Below are 6,128 nucleotides of genomic sequence, written 5' to 3'. Positions count from 1 at the left end.
CGGAAGTCCTTCACTTGATAGCTACACACATTGCGGGCATTCTCTATGCTCTATGTGCTCAGGCTTTACATTCATCTTATACCAGTTTATGGGCAGTAGAGCAATAGCTTGATCCTAAGTTTGTGGATCTAAGTACTTCATTTCAAGGGAATCCCGAAGGGGCTCATTAAAAGCAGCAATAGTGGTTTCCTCAGTCACATTATCCTTAACTGAAGGCAGAAGCAGAAGCAACAAATTACCTTGATTTATCGAGCTCTTGAAGATCCTTCTTTTAAGATCTTGGAAATCGGCTAAAATTGAGCATTCTATCGCAAGAATAGGACTCCATAGGTGGTTGGTTACGTTACATTAATGCCTAAACGCAGAATATCGGCTAAAAAGAGCAGCAAAATTAGCTACTTCTAGAATTAGGGCAGGGGAGAAGCTCCTATTTCAAGTTAAAGAAGCGATTCATTACACCTTGCTTAAAGGGATAACCTTTTCCCGGACTGGAGTGCGGTAGGGGCAGAGGAACAGAGAGATTCTACCACAGCTTGTGACCGGAGGGATTGATAATGGGTCTGCACTGAATTGTTGTCCTATGAAAACCGATAACTGTTTGGGTCTGGGACCCACTGATTTCACGCTATCGAGCCAGACTATCCGAGTATATGACAGTTCAAGAGGTGAAGTGAGGGGTACCGTCACACTGCCAATAGTAGTTGGGCCACTGCAACATTCGAATGAAAAGTCTTAGATGTGCCTGCTAGCAACAATCTTATCCTAGGAAGACCCCGGATTCATAGCTTGGGTGCCGTTCCCTCATCTCTCCACCAGAAGGTCTACTTCCCATTAGGGAAGGCGATCGTTACCATTCAAGGGGGGCGACAACCATGCTTCCTCCCCAAGAAGCCAAGTATCCCTGTGCTAGAAATCCGAAAGTCCACTGATGAGTACACATTGTCTGGATTCACCTTCGAAGAGGTATCTGCTATTGCTGTAGAGAATACTACAAGGGAAAAGAATAGGCCCATCTTATGACACCTATGGAAAGACCAACGTGCCCTGTATGCTGCTGAATATGGAACACTCCCCATTTAGAAGGAAGGGTCTTAGAAAGAAAGCCTATTGAGCAAGTCATTCTATTATCCCAACCGCTACTCCACCGTTTAGGCTAGGCTACAAACCCACTGACAGAGAGAAAGAAGAGATAGTGCAACAGGGCAAAGAGAAGGCCTTGGCCCGAGCTGAGAAGGGCCCCTATGATCACCTTGTGTGTGTGCCAGTACCGAAAGACTCTGAATGTAACCTTCGTGAAAGGGCGCTTTCACCCGCGATAAGGTCACGGTCTCTGTTGGTAGAGTCTGACTCTATCTCGATAAGGCAGCCTTCCACTAAGCAACTTAGCTATTTAGTTTTTCTTGCTATGGCTCTTTAAGAAGCATATAACACGGGTTATAGCCGGGTCGAGTTCTTGCTTTATGGGTATAAGTACTAATTTCAGTCTATTGGGACTTAGAGGTTATAGATACTAGACCGAGTGAGTTGCAAGAGGGTTTTTTATGAGGATAGGTAAGGAAAAAAAACTTTGGGAGGAATTCGGGTTCGGTCATCGAGGGGGGTAGTGGATGGAGATGGCGACTACTAGGAGATGACAACTAATGGAGATAGTATAGCTTTCTTCTTTCTGCTGACTAATCACGGACTCAGAGCTAAACAACTATGACTCGTATGATTTGCTAACACAACGGAGAGTTTTGAAATCTTTCTCGCCGGGTTCTGGATTGACTGCTGGTGCTTCTCGATCTTTAACTGCGGGTGGTGTGCTGCCTGCTTCAAGGTAAACGACAGGAACCTGGTGCTTCGATCTACTGATGTACATGCCCTTGCTTCTTATGGGTAAACCACAGGCTCTGCTGCTGTCTACATTATCTGACTTTAATCACCAGAGCTTCCGATTTTTCATCCTGCATGAACAAATGTATCAATAGACGACAACAATGTGCGTCTGTCTGTATGTGTTAATTTAGTAGCCCGTGTTATGTAACTAGGGTCTGATAATTAAGTTATTGCATATATACGAACTTACTCCCCAAGAACTTAAACTATAAAAGATATACCGATAAGTGATTCAAGATAAGTTTCAGTTCTATCAATAACATGAGTGCGTAAAACCAAAGTATGGTCTGTTGGGAAAGCCAAACAAGAGTTCTGGAGTACAGCTTATGTTCTCTCTCCTAGGACAGTGGAAGACTCGTAAAAGCTTAGACTTCTTTGAATCGAGTTGAACCTTGCCTTGAGAACTCTGGACAAGCGAACCTTTCTCTATGTCAGAAATTCATTTGATAAAGCAAATAGAAAAGATGTTAATTGTTTCTTTTGTCTATGGTGTTGGACGGTGAGTCCCTATTGACTAGTATGTGAATTGTTAAGTAGTGACTGGTAATTGTGGGCTTGGTTGCAAGTAATTATCAATGTGTCGTTTCATTGTCAGTCAAGAGCTTGTCTGGAAGTGAGATAACAAGTTTTATCGTCCAAGGTATTGCCTAGATGCCAGGTGTTTACCTATATTGTTAGATGAACATTTAACTAAATCCATAAGCATCATGCACTAAATCTACCATCAACTGGCCTCGTCTTGACCTGTACAATAAGGTTAACATGATACTTTACGTATCGTGGTGATCATTAGCTATATTATGTGATAAAACTGTAGTTAGTAGGATACGAAATATAGATCAAAAGTCTACCTCTCCTCATTATCATGCATGGAGACTTGGCTACTGCCTCCAGTGGTTCGGTACATAGGGAAGGGCACTTTGCCATTCTCAATTCTTTTAACATCCTCCACAAGGATTTCATAATGCCTCTTCACTTCATCCGCTGTCTTGTCGCCAACAGCCTTGGCGACATTCTGCCAACGATCAGGTGTGTCCTTATCATACACAGCCAGAGCCCTTTCAATTTATTCTGCTTTGCTGTCCAAGAGCCAGTGCCACGTGAAGACATAGCTACCATGCAAATGAAGAATGAAGTGAAAATTTTAAGTCCAAGTAGAATGTTTGGAAGGAAAAAAGAAGAGAACTCTTTGAGTTTGAAGAGTTGATATCTGCAAAGAAGTGACAATTCTTGTTCTTATATAAGCTCCTGGAGTAGAGGATGTGAGATGGGGTCATGCGGCTCATGCCAGTGTGCTTATACAAGTTCTAATGATCTGACTTTCTAAAACACTGTTAACCTACCCATAATTAATGTATGTGTCTTATAACCATACGATCATTAATCATTAATCTTTTAGATCTGGTATAAAATCTTGATTTTCTATAAAAGGTAGTAGCTATGAGATAATGACAATAGCATAGAAACTAACTTGTGAATTTACTTCTCTCTTTTTATTATTTAATATAAATACTCTGTACCCAAACTTATCAAAATTATCCACATTTGTATAGTTATATTCAATAGGATCACAAACCTAACTAAAATATCAAGAAGTACATATTCTGGTGGTTTAGAGCCCTTGAGGATAAGCCTCCAATGAAAAATCTACTTCATAGAAAAGCTCTCTTATCTGTAAGGTTAGTAGTCAGACTCTCAATCTCTGTTTTCTGAGAACACTATCTTATGTGGGCCGATATCCAGTGACTGTTCATGAACAACTCTTAACAGGGTGCCTCAATCCGATATTCTACGAGTAATGCTAGAGGTCTCAAAAAATCTGCCAAATGATGTACTAAATGATACATATATATTTTTATTCTAAATTAGAGTCGTCTGACGCATTACGCAACTCATTCAGCTTTGGGTTGAACCTTCATAACTTGTTCAAAATTATACAAGAAAATAGCAAATATAAAAGGATAAAAGCTGTCCAATTAAATGTGTTTGCGTCCTCTCTTCTTAGTCTACGATTATCCCTGCTCTTCCTCAGCTGTGGATATCTTTATCTGGTCGAAAGTCTAAATGTGTGATTGGCTTCGTCCCATAGCAAATACAAGCCATAGTATGTTGCTTTTGTGGTACTAATAGAGCAAGCGCTGTGAGGCTTCGCCGACTGAGAACACCTAAGAAAGAAGAGTTGTTCAACTCTATTCCTTCAATGGATAAAAGCTGTAGGTGCAAAAGCAAGTTCTACTCCCTTTTTTTATTTATTAGGTTGTTTCTTATTCTCGGTCCTTAGCCTTCCGGCTTCAGTACCGTTCCAGTGGATGTAGAAGCAAGTAAGCTCAACATTCCTTGTATGCTTGAGTTTATTAGGTTCCTTTCTTTCCTGTAAGTTTACTAAGGCTGGTTCTCTTCTAGATTGAATATTGATTTAAACTTGCCTATGGCTTTCTAAAAAGCGTAGTTTAGGTGCTATGAAGGGTTGTATCCGTACCCCCGTAATAAGCACCTTACGAGCGTCCCGAGCCAATGAGGGAGAAAGTCGACGGGTCCCCTGCATCATCAGATGAGGGACACGCTTTCTCCGCTGACCTAAATATGTTACAGGCTTAAGAAGGGATGGAGCTAACGAGAGGTTTGTAGGCCCCGAGCGACGTACGCTAAGGTAGTCAGCATCTGGGCCGGTCGGTAGAACAACCCTCGTCGTAGTATAGCGATAGACCGATGCTAGAGTTCCTTCTTTTTGTTTCGAGGTACCTTCCTTTTCAGTCTCTCGTTTATTGCCCTTCAGGCTAAGTAAAGAATTTAATCATTCTTTCTCTAAATAAGTTTTTTGCTCTTTCGAGCTTTCGATTCATCTGGTAACTCTTGTACCCAATACAATAGGTCCTAGACATTATTCCATCCAGGGATAAGCCCTGTAGGCATAGAAGCGAAAGATGATAGGAGATAATCTAGTCGTCCTTTGAAGTCTTCTTCCTTGCCCTTCAGGTTCCCTAAGTCATTAGCTGAAGAAGTCCCGTCAATGGATAAGAGCAGGTAAAGCCACGAGCAAGCTTTATCTAAATCTGCTAACTCCTAGCTTTTGTTCCTAGCCATTATTGCCTCCAGGGAAAAGACCTATAGTCACATAAGCGAAAGATTCTTTCCTCTCATCTAGTGGAACGGGGCCAACACCTGTTATTATTCTTGAATGGACTGATTTCGGAGGGAATGCTTCAGAGCTAAGAATAATTTGTAAGGGATCGGGCAGATGAAACACTACTTCTTTGGGAGTTATCCCTTGTTACCCCCCGGTCGGGAAGGAGACTTGGACCGCTACTTACTTAGAATGAAGGGAAAGGAGGGAGACTGAAAAAGACGGGAGGTCCGTATCTCATTCTTATGATTGGTCGCTTCGCTAAGAATGACTTAGGGTCTAAGTCTGGGTAACATCCCCTATCTAATAGAAGAAGTGTTGAGTGAAACGCTACGTGCCCTTACCTCTTCTTATACAGAAAAGGAAGATTCGATAGGACCAAAAAGGCCTAAGTTCGCTTCGATTCGATAGGCCGCATGTAAAACAAAAAAACCTACCATGAGCCAGACCACCAAGATGCTTCAAGCCGGGTGCTTTTTAGCCACCAACAGCTTGTGTTTCCGTTCCCTGGATGAGATCAAGGATTCTTTCCGATTAGTAACAGTCCGTTCTCCAAAGGACTCACTCAAAAGGGCAAAAGCATTACTTCCTTAAGGATAGAGACCAGGGGGGAATTAAGGTCAGTTGCTTCGAGTTCAAATAGCAACTTCCTGTTTTGATATCTAGAATCTCATTCAATCAAAGTCCTCAAATCGAAAGGAAGTAGTCCCTTCGTGAGCTTTCAGTGCGTAAAGGTTAGTTCAAAGCACGAAAGCACACCTCCCTCACTTCGTACTTCGTGGGCAGGGGAGGTAAACTATCTTTACTAACCCCGGGTTCTGTTAGAGTTTAATACTTGCTCATGCGTGGACTGTTCTTTTCCCTGAGGAGGACTGCTAACAGAGTTAGATGAATAGTAAGGCTTATGCCGAAGTGCACCGACTCCTTTCTTCACTCGAAAAGGGGGGGACCTGTTCTCTAAGTCAGTGGCCGGCTTCGATACTGCTTTCTTTACCTTCCCAAGGTATACTTACTCGCTTTCTGGTATAGCACATAGACGAAAGAAGTTCTTAGCTTCTGGGGCATATATCACTCGTATCCATACCCAAGGTATACTAGCATGCTTTCGGGGCTCTATATAAGATAT

Source organism: Daucus carota, mitochondrion, assembly GCF_001625215.2.
Source record: "Daucus carota subsp. sativus mitochondrion, complete sequence".
NCBI lineage: Eukaryota > Viridiplantae > Streptophyta > Magnoliopsida > Apiales > Apiaceae > Daucus > Daucus carota.
Note: the sequence above shows the minus strand (reverse complement) of the source record.